The 21,688-nt window shown below is 32.7% G+C and overlaps 1 long non-coding RNA gene across 1 annotated transcript in view; it reads left to right on the forward strand.

Annotated features, from left to right (window-relative positions):
• The window catches only part of LOC141514895 (uncharacterized), a 32,434-nt gene extending 11,304 nt beyond the window's left edge, over positions 1-21,130 (forward strand). The window contains exon 3 of the long non-coding RNA XR_012476137.1: positions 20,787-21,130. This is a non-coding gene — a long non-coding RNA (uncharacterized LOC141514895). The remainder of the gene's footprint in view (positions 1-20,786) is intronic.
• Positions 21,131-21,688: the final 558 nt, after the last annotated feature.

The following is a 21,688-nucleotide window of genomic DNA, read 5'->3' on the forward strand; positions in this document are numbered from 1 at the left end:
ATAGCAAAAGGAGCTTGGAAAGAATGTGCTTCAACTAAAGTAAAAAAAGGCAGAGACAGCACAAGTAGACTTGGCTAAAATGGATAATCAGGGAAACCACACCTTACTTTACTAAAGTAAAAAAGGCATGGATAGCAATCCAGATATCTAGTTGTGCACAAAAGCACAAGTAGACCTGGCTAAAATAATCAGGGAAACCATACCTTACTAAAACCATATACATAATGAAGAAATATCCATCTTAAAAAAGTAAATGCACATTGAGGGCAGAGCTAAGATAGTGACATGAAGGCAGGAATTCCCAGAAACTTTTCCCTAAAAAACTCAGAAAGACTGAGTGAAGCAGTTTTCTAGCTTAAGATGGTTTGGTGGATCTGCAGGAAAGGTCTGCTCCACTGAAACCAGGGTTGGAAGGAGCCTGTCCCACAGTGAACCCAGTTCCAACCTTCCAGGAACAGCCCTTCTGGGTGCCTGAGTCTACAGCAATGGGAAAAATTTCCAGACCTCTTGGCCCAGGGATCACTTGAGACTGCTTGGTAGTTCACCAGAGTGACCATGGAGCCCAAGTCAGTACAGGCTTCAGGGCAGCCTTGGGAAGCTATGGAGCCATCAGCAGCTGCTTGCAGAGTGCACAGCCCACAGACGGTAAGGGGCTGTGGAAAGACTGCAGGATCTCTCCACTATCTCTGCTGCTTTGCCCATCCTCAGATCCAAGTCACAATCTGGGCCCCCATACTGCCATAGTGGAGCAGGGATCCTCCTCACAGCTCCAGGTCAGAGGGAAGTGCTTGTGGTCATCTACAGAAGAGAGTACATGGAAAGAGAGTAGTCAGAGCCTTTCATAAGACTTTGGAGAAATTAAGGTCCCTGTGGGGGTATACCCCAAACCCTTCAAAACTTTGGAAGTATAGTACATAATTCCTAGATAGAGAAAATGAACAAACAACAGAATAGACTCTGACCATAGAAAATTACTTTAGTCCTATGGAGGATCAAAATATACATTCAGAAGATGACAAAGTAGAAGCTTCTGTATCCAAAGCCTCCAACAGAAATAGGAAATGATATCAGGCCATGGAAGAACTCAAAAAAGACTTTGAAAAGCAATTTAGGGAGGTAGAGGGGAAAATTGGGAAGAGAAATGAGAGTGATGTAAGAAAATCATGAAAACCAAGTCAGCAGCTTGGTGAAGGAGATCTTTAAAAAACTGTTAAAAACTACTTAAGGTCAAATGGAAAAAGGAGTCCAAAAGCCCAATGAGGAAAACTAAACCTTAAAAGACAGAAATGACTAGATGGAAAAAGAGATTCAAAAGCTCTATTGAGAAAATAATTCCTTAAACTATAGAATGGTTCTAAGAGAGGTGGATGACTTTGTGAGAAATCAAGAAACAATAAAATAAAACCAAAAAAATGAAAAAGCTAGAAGAAAATATGAAATATCTCATTGAAAACCAACTGATTGGAAAAACAGATCCAGAAGAGATAATTTAAAAATTATTGGGTTACCTGAATGTCATGACCAGGAAAAGAGCCTAGACTTCACTTTTAAAGAAATAATGCAGCAAAATTTCCCTGTAGTACTATGATCAGAGGGTAAAATAGAAATTGAGGGAATCTGCCAATCACATCCTGAGATTCCCCCCACAAAAAAAAAGCTCCCAGGAATATTATAGTCAAATTCCAAAATTTGTAAGTCAAAGAAAATAATACTACAAGTAGCCAGAAAGAAACAATTCAATTACTGTGATGCAACAGTCAGGATTGGGCTTGGAATATTATAGTAGGAGGCAAAAGAGCTTGGATTATAACCTAGAATCGACTACTTAGCAAAACTGAACATCCTCTTCCAGGAGAAAAGATGAATTTTCAATAAAAGAAGCGACTTTTAAATTTTCCTGTTGAAATGACCAGAGCTGAACGGAAAGTATGATCTCCAAGTATAGGACTCAGATGAAGCACAGAGAAGGTGGATGGGGTTTATTATGCTGAACTGTGTGTATTGTATGGGAAGAAGATACTGATAACTCATATCAACCTCATTTATAAGAGCAGTTAGAAGAAGCATAAATAGACAAGGCACAAGAAGTAGCAGAATATAATGGTATAATATAGTATAAATATGGAGTCAATGAGTGAAAAAAAGGAATGTACTAGGAGAAAGGGAAAGAAGAGTTAGAATGGGCTAAGATATTTCACATAAAAGATTTAAGAAAAAACTTTTGCAATGGAGTGGAAGTGGGGGGAGAGTTGAGAGAGAAAGAATGAGCTTTCATTCTCATTGGAAAGTGACTTAGAGAGGAAATGACATACATACATACTCAATAGGGCATAGAACTCTATCTTACCCTAGAGGAAAAAAGAGTGGAAAGAGATGAAATAAGAGGGACGGGGGAGGGATGGAGGGGTGTGGATGATATAAAAAAGGCAAGATTGTGGGAGAGGTTGCAGTGAGATAAAACACACTTCTGAGGAGGGACAAGGTGAAAGGAGAGAGAGAGAGAATAAAATACATAGGAGTGGGGAAGAATAGCATGGAGGGAAATACAGTTAACAATAGCAAATGTGGAAAAAAATATTGAAGCAACTTCTATGATGGACTTATGATAAAGAAAGCAACCAATCACAGAAACAGCCGATGATATCTGAACACCGACTGAAGTGAATTTTTTTTCTCTTACTTAATTTCTCTTCTCTTGAGTTTTCTCTGTCTTTGGGGGGGTGGGTTTATGTTGACTTTCACAACAATACTTGTAGTAAGGTGAAAAGAAATAAATTATTAAAAAAGATAAAAAATTATATTCACAAAATGCCATAGTATCCAAAATCTTAAAGGAAAATTAATGAATTACAGAACAAATACACATTAAAAGTATGCTGGGAGATCTCAACTTTCCCTTTTCAGACCTAGATATACCAAACCATAAAATAAATATGAAAGAGGTCAAAGAGATAAACAGAAACTTAGAAAACTTGAAATTATGACTTCTGGTGAAAACTGAATGAGAATATAAGGATCTTCACAAAATTGACCTTGTATTATGACATGAAAAGCAATTCAATAAAGGGCTGTGGAAATAGAGACAAATATTAATTGGAAACTAAATAATCTAGTCTTAAAGAATGAGTAGTCAAAGATAAAATATAGAAATAATAAGTTCATTAAGGAAAAAGATGATGATGAGACAACATATCAAATTTGTGGGAAACAAAGCAGTATTTGTTGTGAATTTTATTTTTAAGTACATACATTTATAAAAGGAGAAAAGAGAAGATCAAAGAATTGGACAAGCAAATGACAAAACTAGAAAAAAACATCAAAATTATCTTCAATTGAATATTCAAAATCTGAAAAATCAAAGAAAAGATTAATAAAATTGAAAGTGAAAAGAAACCTTGAACCAGTAAATAAAGCTAGAAACTGATTTTATGAAAAAAGTAAACCATTAGTTACTCTCAATGAAAAAAGGAAGAAAACCAAATTAACAGTATAAAAATAAAAAAGGGTGAATGTACCATCAATGAAGGCAAAATCTAAGCTAATATTAGTAGTTATTTTCCTCAATTACATGTAGTACAACTGACAAGCTAATAGACAAATATTCACAAAAATAAACTGTTCAGATTAAGATGAAATAGATTACATAAATAATACTTCCTTAAAATTGAAACTAAGTCATAAAAGAATTCCATAAGAAAAAAAAACTCAGGGAAAAAATGGATTGAAAAGTGAATTCTACCAAACATTTAAGAAACAGTTAACCACAATATTGTATAAAGTATTTGAAAATATAAAGAAGTCCTACAAATTTCTTTTATCATTTGAATATTTGAATATGAATATGTTTTAATATTTAATATGTTTTAGATAGAATAATAACAGAGAAAGAAAATTTTAGACCACTTTATTTACAGAATATTGATCAGCCCTGGAGTCAGGAGTACCTGGGTTCAAATCTGGTCTCAGACACTTAATAATTACCTAGCTGTGTGGCCTTGGGCAAGCCACTTAAACCCATTTGCCTTGCAAAAACCTAAAAAAAAAGAATATTGATATAAAATTTTCAAACAAAATATTAGCAAGGAGATTCCATCAAGAATAATAAAGATAATATATTTTGACCAGATGAGATTAATATCAGAAATGCAGGTCTGGTTGAATATTAGGAAAACTATGAGCATAATGTACTTTATCAAAAACAAGAAAAAAAATTAATTCTATGAATAGATACTGAAAATTCAACATAGTTCCCATTCAGAATTAATGTCTGATAAAAGTCTCAGTTTTCAACTATGTAGAGAACTAAGTCAATTGATAAAGGATTAAAGGATATAAGCAAGCAATTTTCAGATGAAATCAAAACTATAGTCAGATAAAAATGTTTTGAATCACTATTGAGTAGAGAAATGCAAATTAAAACAACTCTGCAGTATTTCTTTCTATCTATCAAATTGGTTAACATGACAGAAAAGGAAAAGGACAAATGAAAAATTGGAACACTAAAGCAAAATTGGTAGAATTGTGAATTGGTACAATTCTGGAGAACCATTTAGAAGTATTCCTAAAATGTTATCAAACTGTGCATACCCTTTGATTTAGACTTAAGTCTGTATCCAAAGAAAGCAAAGAAAAATGGTAAAGAACATTTATCCAAAAAAAATGATTTAAGGCAGCTCTTTCTTTTGTCTTGATATAGAAGCAGAAATTGAGGAGATGCCCATTAATGGGGGAATAAATGGCTTAAAAAAACAAGGTATATGGTTGTGATTGAATACTAATATGCTATAAGAAATGATGATTGGAGTTGCAGCTAGGTGGTGCATTGAATAGAGCACCAGCCTTGAAGTCAGGATGACCTGAGTTCAAATTCGATGCATACACTTAATTACCCAGCTGTGTGATGCTGAACAAGTCACTTAACCCCATTGCCTTGCAAAAAACAAAAATACAACAAAAAGAGAAAAGATAATGGGATGGTTTCAGAAAAACCTGGAATGATTTATGAACTGATACATAGTAAGGTTTGTATAATCAGGACAACTTTATTTTAATAACAACAATATTGTAAAGATAATGAAGTTTGAAAGATTTTGCTCCTCGAATCAAGACAATTCCAAAGGCTATCCACTTTGAAAGGGAGAATTGATGAACTCTGAGACAGAGTGAATGATATTTTTTATTTTTCTTGTTTTGCAAAGTGTTTCACAATTTTGTAACAACATTATTACATACATATATTTTTCATTATTTCACATGAATAATCAATTTCATAGTGCTAGCTTTCTCAAAAAAGTGGAGGGGTAACATAAGGGAGAGAGAATCTGCACTCCTATACACACACACACACACACACACACACACACACACACACAAACATATATATAAATTCTAGATAATTGGGAAATATTTAATGAAATAAAAATGTATTTTTAGAAATGAGTTCTTTTCTGATATCCCCATCTGTCAGTATTCTCCCCATCCAAAATATCTTGATTTTATTTTGTAAATATTCATACCTATATGTTTTCTCCCTGAATAGAATATAAATTCCTTAAAGTCAGGGACCCTTTCATTTTCTGGTTTTTTTATCTGCAGTGGCTAGAAACATAGTAGGTACTTCATAAATTGCTGTTAATAGATTATTTCGATTTTATCCCAGGCACCAGTTTGCCCTTTCCCTTTTTCCATTCCTTAATTGTTCCCTATCCTTAATACTCTATATCTCACATTAATTTTCACATGAAAATCTCCTCAAAAATCTATAAAGAAAAATATCCATTCAGATTAGCTTCCTTCATTACATTATTCTTCCCCCCCACTTAATGAAATTCTATTTCATACACCTGTCTAAATTTTCATCTCTCTAAAATTCTTTTTCAACTTAAAACACCTTATCTTCCTTTTCCTACCCAAATGTTCCACCACTCAAATCTTTTCCTATAATCATCTTTCATATACCTTGACTCCTTTCCATTTTTTCTTCTAATATAATATAGGAAAAGTCAAATTTATTTTATTTTTGACCTTCATTATATTAGAAAGAATTAGAATTATTAGAATTAGAATAATTAGAAAGATTATTCTTTCTAATCATGAACTGAAGGGAAAAAATCCCAATCTCTTTTTATGGTTTAATGAAAATAGTTATTGTTCTCAAGTCCAGTGACATGGCTCTTTTCTAGTTTTATTATTCCTTCATTTCCCTTTTGCTTTCTCTTCTTAACTCATCTAAACTGTATTTTACAATTCTGTATGTCTAGATTTGAATTTTTATTTTCCTTTTCCTTATTTAACATCTAGAATTTGACTGATATTTCACTAAATAATTGTCTTAACTAAGTAAACATTTACCTCTTACCTAAAAGGAAGAGGAAATTTGGTTTCCTCCATATGTTCTAAGTTGAAATTCCAATAGCTGCTTACAGACCTAGTCCCGCTATTGATTGTCCTAGAAAGCTTTGATCCACTCTTTTTCCAACCTGGTATTCTTTGCTTCTCAGGCAACCTTAGGCTTCCCAACTTCCATATTGATAATAGATTGATATGGGGCAACTGAAAGCATAGAACACCTCAATTCAGAGCCTCTGAGTTCAATAAGTCCTCAAGTCTCATCCTCCCAGTAGCAAAGATTATAGGCATATACCACTGAACTCATTCCTAAAGATGCCAGCATGGTGGCGGCAGTGGATAGAGCACTGGCTTTGGAGTCAGGAGGATAAGAGTTCGAATATGACCTCAGACATTGACATTTACTAGCTGTGTGACATTGGGCAAGTCACTTAAGCCTAACCCTGATTGTCTCAAATCAGTCATCCTGATTCATATCTGACCACTGAACTCAGATGACTCTAGAGGAGAAAGTGAGGTTGATGACTTAGCACAGCACTCCCCACACTCAAATCCAATTAATATGCTTGCCACAGTATCAGCTCCCTGATGCCATGGTATTCTTTGAGAAAGAAGGACAAACATCACCATCATTCCTAAAGAGAATTTTGAAAAATACAGTGAACTGATCCCTCCCCCCATGTAATCAAATGATATTTGTTTTTAGATTAAATGAGAATGATCTATGCTTTGGAAAAGCATTCAAATATGCATTCAGTAGATCTATTCAACCAATCAAAAACTAGTTATTGAGTTTCTATTTTGTATGTTGCATCTATACTATATTGAATATCAGATGGAGGAGTAGAGAGAAGGGTTATATAGAATATAGGATCTTAAAATCTAAAGACACTTTAGAGGTCAACTAGTACTATCATGGATAAGAAGCTGCAGTGATATAAGTTCACTGGTTAACTTAGTAACAGTTCACAAGGTAACTTGTTTTATTTTGTAAAGCTCTAGATTTTAGGAAACTTAAATAGAGACAATGATCTCCTTGAAAATTGAAGTTCCATTTTTCCTCTAATATAATATAGGAAAAGTCAAATTCATTTTATTTTTGACCTTCTAATATTTAAAATTAACTAGCATACTTCCCTATTCCTTTATATACTATTGTCAATTATGTTCTGATAATCACTTTCAGTTCTGATCATTTTCCTTTGAATTATTCCAGTTTCACAGAATCACAGAACTTCAGGGCTGAAAGAGAATTCAATGCTAATGTAGTCCAATCTACACCTGAAAAAAAAATCCTGTACTACACATACCTGATAAGTGATCACATAGCCATTCCTTGAAAAGTTCCATTGAGCAAAATCCCATTAACTTTGATTCCCACCCCCCCAAAAAAAACTCACAGTTGTAGAGTTTGGAAGGCTTTAAGAACTTATTCCAACTCTCTTGCTTTACAGGAGAGTAAAGTAATCACAAAGATGTTACATAATTACCTAAAGTTGCATTGATAGGAAATGGCAACAAGAATCTTCAAACCAGGTCTTCTAGCTTCAAATCAACTAATAGCATTTCACTGTGCTCTTCATTGTTCCTACTTATATTCTTTGGGATTAAGTAGAAAAAATCTAATCTTTCCTTCACATTAAAAGTTTCAACAACTTGAAACAACTATCATGTTCTATGCACACTCACATACCACAATCTCCCTTTTTACCCCATGACTTAATAGACTTACTGACCTTTTTCTATGACTTAATACGACTTAATAACTTTATAACTAGTTGTTATATAGCATGAACCCAATACATTTCGCTATTCTCCACTGCATGCTCTCAAATATAGCACCTTCCCTAAAATGTGGCAATCAGAAAATGAAAATAAACTCAGATATTTTCTTCATAGGGAAGAGCTGAATTATATCCTTCTTCTGAATATAATATTTCTGATGTTTAACTTTTGTCACGATTGCATTGACGTGCAGATTCAAATTAAACTTATTCAGGCCTTACTCATCCTTTATTTAAATATTTTCTTATATTTTAAATATTTTTATAATTTCACATTAAATTTTCTTTATTATTATAACTGTAAAGATCTTTTAGAATCTAATTTTATTATTAAGTTCATTAGTTATCTCTACCAACTTTTTTGTAACTTCTAAATTACATAAATATACTTGCTATGTTTAGGGCAGCTTGGGCAGCTTTCTATGTTTAGAGCACTGTGAATGGGGGTGGGGGCAGGCCAGGAGTCAGAAGAACTGAGTTTAAATCCGGTCTTGGACACTTAACTAGTAGTATCACCCTGTATGCCACTGTGTCAACAGTAAAGTGAGCTGGAGAAGAAAATGATAAACCACTCTGATATCTTTGCCATGGAAATCTCAAAGGGTCACAAAGAGTCAGACAAAACTGAAAATAACTAAACATAATAATCTTGTATGTTTAGTCCTTCTTAAGTAGTCTATAAAATATTTAACAAGACAGTCGTGTCTTCCCTAGTTTCTATCTTCAAATATGATGCATCTCTCTATCTTGCTCATTAAAATAAAATTCATCTCAATTCATCCAATATTTATTAAGTCTTTATATCCAGGTAATGAGGATAAAGATTAATTTTAATAGAATTTAACTTTCAAGATTTACCAACCTAACTTAGGGAACCTGAGTCTAGGAAATTTCTGGTATATGCCACTAAAACTAACCATTATGTTGTTCTTAAGTACGTTGTTTTCTCTGATTTGAAAACCCAGACATTTCCCTTTTCCATCCTTTCAGCATTTTTTAGGATTACCAAAGTCAAAGATTCTCATTATTTTATCAACAACCTCTTACATATTTGGTTTTGCTTCCCTTCCTTCTATTTTTCCTACCTTTTCCAAGTTGGTGATCATTCTCTGAGAAATGAGAAATGAAAATAAAATATAGAAGGGTAGACATTTTGTCATGTTATTTGTGAAAATTATGTTATCTCTCCCAAAAATGCTGATTTTTATTATTGTTTGTTTGCTATTGTCTTTTATCTGTCCTTAAAATATACTTTTAGAAATCCTTTCCATTATTTTCAATATTTCTTTTTTTTTAATTTAATGAAAATCTATTTTCTCTCTTTCCCACTGCCTCCTCAATGGGGGAAAATTCTAGTACCAAATTTACAGTCAAAATAATAACATCCAAAAAAGATATATATTAATTGCTACCCTTTGTTCATCATTTATCTGTTAAGAGATTGGGAATACATTTCATTATAAGTCCTCTAGAACTGTGATTAATCAACAAGATGATTAGAATTCTTAAGTCTTTCAAAGCTGTCTTCATAATTGCTGTTATTGTAGAAATAATTCTCTTGGTCTTTCTTACTTCATTTTGAATTGTTTCATACAACTCTTCCCAGGTTTCTCTGTCACCCTATCATCTCTTACAGTTCAATAATTCAATTACAATTATATATATATATATATATATATATATATATCTCACATGTATGTATGTATATGTATATGTATATATATATATATATCACATATATATATCACAAATTTTCCATCTATTGCTCAATTTATGGGCTCTCCTTTAATTTCTAATTCTTTGCCAAAACAAAAAGCACTTCTATAATGCATTTATCTCTTTTTTCTTTCCCTTTTTCTTCATATAATTAGGTATGTCTAGTTGTGATAATGCTGGGTCACATTTAATGGTCAATTTAATTACTTGGGGGGCAGGACAAGTTGATTTTCAAATGGCTGGAGTAGTTCATATTTTCTTTCCTTTCAACTTAGTCGATTTGATTGTTGTAAAGTAAAATGTCAGAATTATTTTATTTGCATTTTTCTAATTATTAATGATGTACATCATTTTTAATATAGTTGTTGATTGTGTGGATATATTCATTGGAATTTTGCACATTTATATCTTTTGATCTTCTTATCAGACATTTTAATCATTTCCTTATATGATTTAGGAATGGGACAGCTGTCAAAGAAACTCACAACAATTTTTTTGCTTGTTTCTTTTATAACTTTACCAGCATTCATTTTGTTTGTACAAACTTTCAAAACTTATATAATCAAAATTATCCATTTTTGAGGTAATTCCTATCTCACTTCTGTTTATGATGTCACCTATTAAGAGCTTATCTTGGAATACAGTGTGAAATGTTGATTTTTACAAAGTATTTTTTATTACACTGCTTTCCAATTTTCTTAATAGTTTTTTGTTATATATTGAATTCTTACATTAATATTTAGGATCTTTATATTTCTAAAACACAATTTTAGAGTATTAGCTTCTGTATCTTTTGTATGTATGTATATATCATTGACTAACCTTTTGATTTCTTAACCAGTATCAAATTGTTTTAAAGTTTACTGCTTTGTGGCATCATCTGAGCTCTATCAGTACTGGGAGCATTTTCCTCCTAATTAAAAAAGATACTTTACTCTTCTGAAGCTTTTTTCCTTCGATGTGAATTGTTATTTTTCTAACTTTTTAATACAATTCTTTGTTAGTTTTATTAGCATGGCCCCAAATGAGTAAAATAATCTAATGTATATTATTATATTCGCTCAACCTTACCAAGAGCAGTATTTTTCAAAAGTTTTAGCTCATTCTGAAAATTTTAACTGATACTATTCTTACTGTTTAATAATACCTCTATTTCCCCTTAATATATGTCACTTTAAGTCTATACTTAGTGAAAAAGTCTTATATAATTCTGGTATTATTAAATGTTGTTTGCATACCTTGATAAAGATTGACAGATGTTATAATTTGAAAGGTTACTCCAGTATTAATCAGAATAAAAAGTTAAAAGATACCCTGTTTTGGAGCACTGACATCTATTTTTTAGATGATAGTACCATTAGAAATATCTCTTATCTTTCTTCAGCATGTATTTAAGTCACAACAGAAAACCTCTCAAGACTTATCAAGCTAGATGGCTACTGCCAAGTTTGACCCAGATGAAATTCGGGTGATATAAATTGGCACAAACAATACTTCTGAAGACAAGAATCACTGTAATTTTTTTTATAAGTGTTGGGCATGAAACTAAAGATTTTAGGACCTTTCTGTCCCATTTGCCACCATAAATATAATAGTTTCAGAAGAAAAGAAAGGTCAATTTGGAAAATAGTTGGTTAAAATGTGTCTAAGAACAATATTTAGATTTCAGAACCCTAGAGTAAAATATAAAAGTCATGGACTTCTAATAGAGTATACCTAATGAAGGCTGGCATAAAAGTACTTTCCAAATATATGATCAATTTTATTTTTTAATATTCAATTACAATATTAATAAGAAAAGATAAAATTTTACCACCAAGATAATGTAGATACAGGGTATCAAAAATGAATATGCAAATCTTGTCAGTCAAAATAAGGAAAAGGTCAAAATCAACTTATTTTCTTGAGAGATTATACACAAACCACAAATTATAATGAACAATCAAAGAGAAGGTGTGCAAGGAGAAATATGTGATTTATGGTTATTCCTGACCTTTGCTGATTTTAAAGTCATCTACATTTGTGAATTTATTTTCCCTCTCTCTCAGTTAGCAAATAATCCCTTACAACAAATAATAAAAAAAAAAAAAGAACGGAGCTCACATTACATAAAATATAGTACAGTTACTTTGACAAAATAGTGGACTGTGTTATTGTAATCATGCTGGACTTTGTTAAGTAAACCATTTTTCTAGAACGTGGAACTGTTTATCCCAGATCCAGACTTTCACAGTAATTCCTGACCTTTTCCATAACCCGAAGTCTCCATTTCAGTGTCCATCTATTTCTCCTTAGTAGAACAGTGGACTTTTCATCCCCCCCCCATTTTCCCATTCAAGCTTTATGTGTTATTTCCTCTCATTAGAATGTATATTCCTTGAAGGCAGGGAATATATTATTTTCTTATATTTTCTTCTAATCATTTGATACATTGTTTTCTTACTCCATTACTCTTCAGTTCACAAAAGTTTCCCATCATTTCTAATAGTACAATAATATTCCATTACATTCTTATAGCGTACTTTTTGTCAATTCCCTAATCAATGGAAATTATTTTATTTCTACTCCTTTGCTACTACAAAGAAAAATGTTTCTATCAATATTTTGTCAGATGAGGGACATTTCTTTCTTTCTTTGACTTCTTGGGTTATAGTTAAACCAAATTTTTATATAAAAATTCATTTTAGGGGGAGAGGAACCTGTTAAAAATGAAGCAATCAAAACAAAAGAGGGAGATACTGAGTCTTATGTATCTATACAGGGAACATACCAACCAATTTAGAGTGTAAAAAGACATAAAGAAAATGAGGGCAAAGTCAGGTAATGGAGAATAAATACAAAAGTGTAACATAATCCTGTAAGAATAGCATCATGAATGATAAAACTAAATTAGTTTAGAGTGACAGGGTATTCAAAGAAAAAAAAGAAGATCAAAAAGTTGATGCAATTGACCACTGCTTAGCATAGAAAGGGAAATGATAATAATCAAGAGAAAGAAGAAAGAACTGTTGAACAGATCTTTTGCTTCCAATTTCTTTGGATCTTTGTATTTGGAAGGATAAAACACAAATGATTGATAGAAAGTTTAACTCTGAGATAATAATGGAGATAGTATGAGCCCCTTGCCACATTTGATGAATTCAAGTCACTAGACCCATATTAATTACATCTTAGAGTTAATATTATAATATCTGGTTGATTTGATTACTGAAATTCTTTCAGTGATCTTAGAAATTCTGTGGAGAACAAAATTGGTAAAGGATAGTTTCCCAGTGAGAGAGAGAGAGAGACAGAGACAGAGAGACAGACAGACAGAGACACAGAGAGACACAGAGACAGAGACACAGACACAGAGAGACAGAGATAGGGAGACAGAATATAAGAATGAGAGAGAGAGAAGAGAGAGCATTAAAATCTGAGAAATATATGCCACTGAGCTTGATGTTGATCCTTTGCAAAATTCCAGAATGCATTATTTAAGCAATAACAATGAACATTCCAAAAAAAGTGGTAGTACTCAAAAAAGAAGGTAACCAAAAGGCAAATAATTTCATCTTACTGATAAATTATACTGTGGGTTACATATTTTCAACTGACAGAGATCTCAGAGATGATCAAGTCTAACTTGTTTCTGTTGCATATGGGGAAACTAAATGCAGAGAAATTAAGCAACTTGTCCAAAAGCATATAGTGACAGAACAGGAGAAATGAGTCTAATTTCTTTGACTTCAAATCCAACACACATTCTTTTACTATGGCACACAGCTACAGATAACCTTTACCTAATATTTTGCAATGCATTTGACAGACTGTTATTCTTTTCTTATGAAAAAGATAGAGAGGCATGGGCTTGGTTATTGTGAATGTGTTTTGAAATAAATGAATACTTAGGCTCAAGAGTAATGATTATTAGTTGTCAATACAGAAGTAATTATACACACCTTCCAGGAATATGTACTGGTCAATATTTTAAAATAACATATAAAGGTTTGGATACTTATCAAATATACATTTAAAAATAATAAGCTCATTTTTCAATTTCATGTCTCCTAAGGTCCATATGTCCACATGATTCTCTCTCCTCTTAAGCCTTAGGGGCTTGTCTTTATATTAGAGGAGTTTTTTTGCTTGTCTTTTTTTTAACTTGGGTCTGTATATTTGTATTCATATGTGTATCAGACATATATATATGCATATAGGGAGCTTTACACATATATAAATATAATTGTAATTCAATATATTTTCATTTTATCTATTATATGGCCTAGATCCATAATATATATATATATGTGTGTGTGTGTGCACATATATACATGCACACATGTATACATAGACATGTACATGCGCAATGCAATACAATACATGTGTGTGTACATGCATGTATACATATGCATGTACATATACACATATACAACTGTAATTCAACATAATAGTTTACCTTTGCGATACTATTCCATTTTATGTTTTTGAAAACATTGTTCTGAGAAGGGTTCCATAACCTTCATAAAAGGAGTTCAAGATTTACATGGAAAAAAAAAAGTTAAAAATCATTTTTTAAATTCAATTTTTTAAATTTTCACATACTAATTTGTTCCTTCCCAATTCCTCTCATTCTCTTTATGCATGGAAAAAAATCCTACATTGACCATATCCAACCCCCCCCACCCAAAAATCACCTCGATCTTCACTGATTTCATCATCTCTTTGTCTGAAGGTAGAGATAGCATATTTTATCATAAGTCCTCTCAAATTGTGGTTAGTCATTTTGTTTATGAGTCTCTAGGTCTTTCACATTTTTGTCTTTGCAGTGTTGCTATTATTGTATAAACTATTTTCCTGGTTCTGCTCACTTGACTTTTTATTATTATGCTAGTCTTCCCAGGTTTCTCTGAATCCACTCCCCTCTTTTTATTTAAGGCACATTAGCATTCCATTTACAGTCATAATTTGTTCAACCATTCCCCAATTGATGGGAATACCCTCAGTTTCCAATTCTTTGCCACCACAAAAAGAGATCCTATAAATATTTTTGTATATATGAGTTCTTTTCATCTTTCTTTGATCTCTTAGGGGTACAAAACTAGTAGGAGGTATCACTGGGATACAGCATATGAAATTTAATAGCTTTTGGAAGCATATTCCCAAATTGCTTTCCATAATAGCTAGACCAGAAGAACATCTATTTTAGATGAAAAGTTATGTGTTCAGTAATACTTGTTGTACACCCCTAGTTAGGAAAAATTCCCAACATTTAAGCAGGGACTTTTTTCCTCTCTTCCAAACTTTGTAATTCTATCTTTCTCTAGTTAACCCCTTCATTTCTTTTTTGTTGACACAATATTTGGTTTACTTCAAACATTTGAGCAATAAAAAAGAAGATTACGGTCATATTATAATGTTTATGTATAGGCAGGTACTAGAAGAGTAAGTTGAAGAAAGAGCAGAGCTTCTTTAGGACTTATATCAGACTAGATCTCCTGCCTTAAGGCACCTGTAGAGTTTGCAGTCCTCTTTGATATCCATTTTATAATGATTCAGATTTGGTTCTGATCTTCAGAGAAGAAAACCATAACTTTCAATATCTGTAACCTCAGAATATATTCTCCTGATCCTGAAAAAAAAATAAGTTTCTGATTTTCCTAATACAAGTCTCCTAACTTTAGTGATAGTAAGGTGGCTCAGTAGACTCAGAAGATCTGAGTTCAACTCCAGCTTCAAATATAAAACTTTTTAATTATGTGACCCTGGGAAAATTACTTATAACTTTTGTTTGCCTCTGTTTCCTCAACTGCAAAATGGGGATAATGCAATACCTACCCAGAAGGATTGTTGTGAAGATTAAATGAGCTAATTCCTGTAAAGTGCTTAGTACATTGGCTGGAACAACATAGGCATTATATAAATGTTTACTTACTATATAAATGCCCCTTTTAGGGCATGCCACAGTGTATTTCAAAATAGTTTTTTATTGAATCAAGAAGATATATGGTCTCTGTCCTAGGGAAGAAAGATATAATAGCTACCATCAAGGGCTTCTGCCTTATTGAAGAGGAATTGAACATTTCTGCTTGACCCTAGAGGGTCAAAAAAAAAGGTAGAATTTATAAAGAGATTAATTTATGTTTGATATTATGAAAACTTATTTAACAGTATACTCCAGCAAAATGGACTTCTCTGTAAGATAGTAAGTTGCCCTTTAATAGAGGTCTTAATGCAAAAAACTGATTGACTACTTGATGGTAATGTGATATAATGGTGATTATGATTGGCTAATCTATGGAATTTCCCACACATCAGAGGCAGTGCATGATGTGGTGGGTAAAGTACTGGACTTGATGTCAAAAAGAACTTGGCTTAATTCCCTACTCACACATACTTACAAATTGTGTAATTTTGGGCAAGTCTATCCGTCTCAGTTTTCTCATCTATAAAATGATGATAATAATACCATCTGCCTCTCAAGTTTCATTTTAGTTTGGAGATCATAATTGTAAAGTGCTTTACAAACATTAAAATGTTAGCTATAAATCCTATCCACTATTGTAATAAGTGGTGTTGTCCTATTACAAGGATGATTCTGATCAACAACATTCATTCCTTCAGTCATGAGTTGTGACAAAAATAGTCGACTCAAATTCCAAAGGATGTCTGGAAAGAACAATATACAGCAGTTTGACAGTCAAAGAAAGGAGATAGACCCCGGATAGTATAAGGCCTAAATGGTGAATGACACTGAGACAAAACCTCTTCTCCCAGCGTGCCTTCAAAGGAAATTAGTTATCATAGTCGAAAGCAGTCACCAAGAAAATATCATCAATTATAGAGTGTCTACCACAGGAGGGGAGTTGATTAAATATCTGTTTTCTTAAGACCTGAACTGCCTAGGTATGGGTTCTTGGATGGCCCCTACTGACAACCTTCTTCAACAGGCTTTTGAAGATAGAGAAGGCTCCCTTTCCCTGATTCTTTCAACAGTTTGAGGGTCATGAAATTCCCCAGCATAATATGCTTATTCAGGTTTTTATATCTGCCCGCCTATTTTATTACCCTTTATAATGCATGGGAGGCAGGATCAGTTTGCAGCAGAACAAAGCTAATTACACCTTTCATTGCCTAAATATAGTATAATAACAGAGTGTCATTCAAGTGCAGCATTGAGCTGAGAAACCTCATGGCGGTTGAGACAATGACAGACATTATTCAGCTCTACCTGAATTGCTGTTGGGGCTGACTGCCCGGATAAAAGTTTCTAGAGAGAGCTAATAGGCAGGTCGCTACATAAACTTCAGCATCAGCTTGACTCCAGGGAAGAACACTTGCCTCATCAAACAAATCCTGCCTTCTTTTCTCTGCATCACCCCCCACTCCAGTTTTTTTTTTTTTTTTTTAGTGTACTACCAATGTCTTGTATACAAAGGGGTTTGAAATTGAATAGAAACATCAAATTTCAGAAATTTGGGCACGAGGTGGTGCAATTTATAGAATCAAAGAATCCTAAAGAGATTCTTGTGGGAAAGCCATATGGAATCATTCCTAACTATGAGATAGGCCATACAAGGTTTCCATCAGAAGGTCATTTGTCACTTGGGTTTAGTGTTTAAAAGTTTTTTTTTTCCCTCTGTTTGACTTAAACATTAATTTTTCCTCCTAGCTTCCCTTACATTTGCTGTTTTCTGTTCCTGATCTATGGTCATATAATATTTCTTTAATACAGAACTTATTTCAGTCTTTGGGAAAGTTGTCATTTTTTATTGACAGACTTGTATTTTTTGGTCAAAATAAAATCAATCCAAGGTATAATGTCTATTTCTGTAGTACATGAGTTATATGCAATGTATAATGCTTCTATAGTGTTTATTAACCATTTTCCAAATTAATACATTTTATTTTTTCCTCTCCTTTCCTTAATCCTCTCCTCCCCTGCTGCAAAGGAAAAAAAATAAAATACCTTCCTCTGAAACATTTTCATTTTCTTTGCCCTAGGTTTGACTGACTCTGACTATTTTTATGTTCTCCTCCTCCTCCTCTTCACCCCCCTCCTCCTCCACCTCCTCCTCCCTTATTCTCTTTTGTTCTTTCTAAAGCTTTGTAGTAATGCCTTATGTTACTGCTTGTTAACACTCTTTAATGAGGAGTTTTAAAAGTCAGGTGAGCAGAAAAAATGAAAAATATGGCCAAGCTAATAACCAAAAGCCCACCTGCAGAGGATTCACCCCCTTCTCTATGTTGCTTTTCGAATTGAAGGCAAGTAATTAAATCTCAGTTACTGGTTCTTGCTCTTAGTGTGAATCAAGGAGGCCAAAGGTCCTTGACCATTTATTCAATGTCTATGAGGCCTCTAGAAACTGAATGAGAAATTCCTTATATCCAACATTTCTTAAGTGATCAAAAGGAGTTACTTAAACAAATATAAATTGTAAATAAATATAAATAAAATGAAAGCAACTTGAAATGAGAAAGAACTAGCTGATGATCATGTTATCTGACAAAATCAAAGCAAAAAAACTAAATTTGACTTGAAATTTATTGTATTATGTTATTTAGTTTAAGTTTCTACTACAAATAGAGGCATAATAAAACAATCCAAGAAAAACTTTCAGTATTATCAATATGATTATTATTTTTTTCTATTTGCTTTTATGCAAAGTATATGCATTCTGTCTTTCTTCTGCAGTCACCCATATCTATCTATATGATTGAAGTCATCCTCAAAGTCTCACTCTTCCTTACCCCAGAGATGCCATCGGCTGCCAAATATTGCTGATTCTATGACATCTGAAGCATACAATCCCTTTTCTCCACTCACATAATCACAACCTTCATTTAGAATCTCATCTCATCTTGCCTGGCCTATTGCAAGAGCTTCTAAATTGGTCTCCCTTCTTCTTTTGCCTTTCTGATGCATCCCTCACAAAAATGGTCAAGAATCACAGGTCTTCTCTGCACAGTAAACTTTAGTAGCTAACTTCCTTTTACATTCAGGACCAAACTTTGTTCCAACATTACTTTTCTAAATTTATTTCCTTCATAAATTCTAAATTATAGCTGAATTGATCTGAAATAAACTCTACCTTTCAGAATCTCTTCCTTTAAACAATCATTCCTACATAAGACCTTTCCTGCTCCTCTCTTCAAATACTACTGTGGCCCCATTCATCTCTTTACTGTGTATCCTATGTTGATTCATACATATGGTTCATCAGAGAGAATGTGAATTTCTTGAGTTCTATGCTATTTCATTTTTTTATCTTTGCATTTACAATGTCTAGTACAGTACTGCTATATAGTTTAATTAAATTTTTTTGGTTGATTGAGCAATTATTTGAAAAAATAAATTTGGGAATATAATATATGCCAAATAAGATTACTTGCAATAATTTACTTCTGTAATCTAAAGAACTTTTGCAAATAATTATAATTCTGAACAATATAAGGATTACTTTTCTGATTTAGGGTCTCTTTTAAGCCCCCATTTGTACTTTCTCCTTTTCTTCCCCTCTTCTACTTTTCCTATTTTTAATAAGCTTTATTGCTCATTGCTAATTGTCAACAGAAGTAAGGTTGAGCAAATGAAATGTGTTAGTATACAGATCAATCAGCTGGGATCCTTGTTAACGGCTCTGAAACAAAATTTGATTAGGTAATTGAAATTCTTGGTTCAAAATGAGATTTGAGGAATATATTAGAATTTTATTCAACCAGACTCCATGATAATTGAAAACACCAAACCCACCTTCTTGGTCCATAACAAAAAATCTCTCACACATATGCAGACAAATTTTATGATGGATTAATTAAGAAATTATTCTAATATCTCTTTTTGCAAATGTAGAAATATTTTATTCCTTTTATTCTGTTGTCTTATGTGGATTTTCTTTTTAAAAAGATTTATATTATATCGAAGTGGTGACATCACAATAATGACATTTTTATCATCACTGTCTCCACAGCACTGTGCAGGGTCATCATTTAAAGAAAAGATGATTTTCCACTTACTGAAGAAAAAGCCAAGGGAAAATTTATAAAGGATACTTACAATTTGAGTTTTATGAGTATGGGAACAGTGAAATACGCCTTTTTCTGACAGCTATAAAAATGTCCCATAATAAAAAAGGAGGAACTATAATTTGGTTTTATATTTTTTGACATTAACAATAGCAACAGCATGGAAAAAATACAGTTGAAATCATCAAAGAGCATTTCTTAGCATCATGTCACTATTACAGAGTTGCATTTGCTATTTATTGTCCAAACAGGTTGCAGCCTAGTAAAATATGCCCTATTCTATAATGTTAATGTGAACCTCTTCATTTAAATAAAGGTATGTATGTATGTTGTGTATGCATAATTTTCTTAGAAACAATATGAATGATGAGATAATAAAATAGAGAATAAGTGCTAATAGAAATATTTTAATCTGGTTTGGAGTATTGTTGTATAGAAAATGTTAGTATAATTTGATTTAACATTCATTCTTGATACTAAAATATGTGTAATGTATTTGCAAAATTGAAATCTATACTAGCCATAGATGTTGTTTAAGGGAATCTCTGGTTTGGTGTGCAAGCTCCAGGTGTCTTTATTTTTCTTACAACATCAATGTTAAGTACAGGGCACTTAGGACAATCAATTCACATATCAAAGCAAGTAACTTCTCTTTAGTGTTCCTGGATGGGAAAATCTGTGCTCATAGTTGAAAAGGGAACTTATAGCACATAATTTAAATTTGTAAAAATTAGAATGAACTTTTGATCTAAACATAGTGTGCAGGAGTTGCTAGTGTAAAAACATAGCTACACTCCTAGAAACTTTATTTGGAAATTCCGTGAAATGCATAATAATATTCCTCTAACAATTTCAGAGAAATTTTGGTATTATAGAAGATTCATCAGGTGGCATAATATCCAACTTAATTCTATATTTGTATTATGCTTACAGTGGAAGCAGGAAACTAAAATGAAGAAAATGATTGGCTGTTTTAACATAGTTGTGAAGATATTTAAGCAGAAAAGACAAAGCCTGGGACCTTCAAGAAAAAGTGAGAACATAGCAAAGAACATTAAGCCTTTGTTTAACTAGGACTTTGACTTCCTAAGATCATAGGATCACAGAATTTGGAGCTGGAATAACACAGATTTTTCTAAACCTTGCTTTTATAAAAATAAAATAAAATAAACGCCTTGTAAATCAACTAACAGGAATTTAGAGAGATTAAAACAAATTCCAGGTGATGTCTTGAGAGCAATACACCCAAAATCTTGGTCTTTCTACTTTGTCCAACTTTGTCCACATTTTTGTACTTTCAAAATAATAAAGTTGTTATTCAGTATGATAACCATGAAATCATGTTCCATAGATTCTACTTCCTAAGTCAAGAGAGTCTCTTCAATAAGTTAATTTTAGAAAGATCTTCCACAAGGGTTAAAATAAACAAACAAAAAAAGCTATTGTATGTGTGTATGTGTGTTTTAAAGACCTTTAGCTAACCAGTAAATTCAATTATCCCATACTCTGAACATTCTGGTTAATCAGGGTTTGATAAAAATAGTGTTTCACTATTTCCTGAGCGAAGTAGCTCTGAAATACCAACTGTGGACTCCCTAAATTACAAGGTATCTTTAAACCACAATGCAGTACAGTGCATACAGTCTTTGAGGTGCCTCAGATATAGAAAAGAGAGTGCCACCATGGGCTTATAGCAATAGTCACTGACCTCACCAAACAACAGGACATTAGCAGCAAACCTAAATGGCTCAAGATTGCTATTCCCCTTTGCTTCCATTTTGGTCAGTCTGCATTGTATCTGTTAACAGTTTTGGCCAAACCCACCAGCAAAGAAA

The sequence above is a fragment of the Macrotis lagotis genome, chromosome 1 (genome assembly GCF_037893015.1).
Source record: "Macrotis lagotis isolate mMagLag1 chromosome 1, bilby.v1.9.chrom.fasta, whole genome shotgun sequence".
NCBI lineage: Eukaryota > Metazoa > Chordata > Mammalia > Peramelemorphia > Peramelidae > Macrotis > Macrotis lagotis.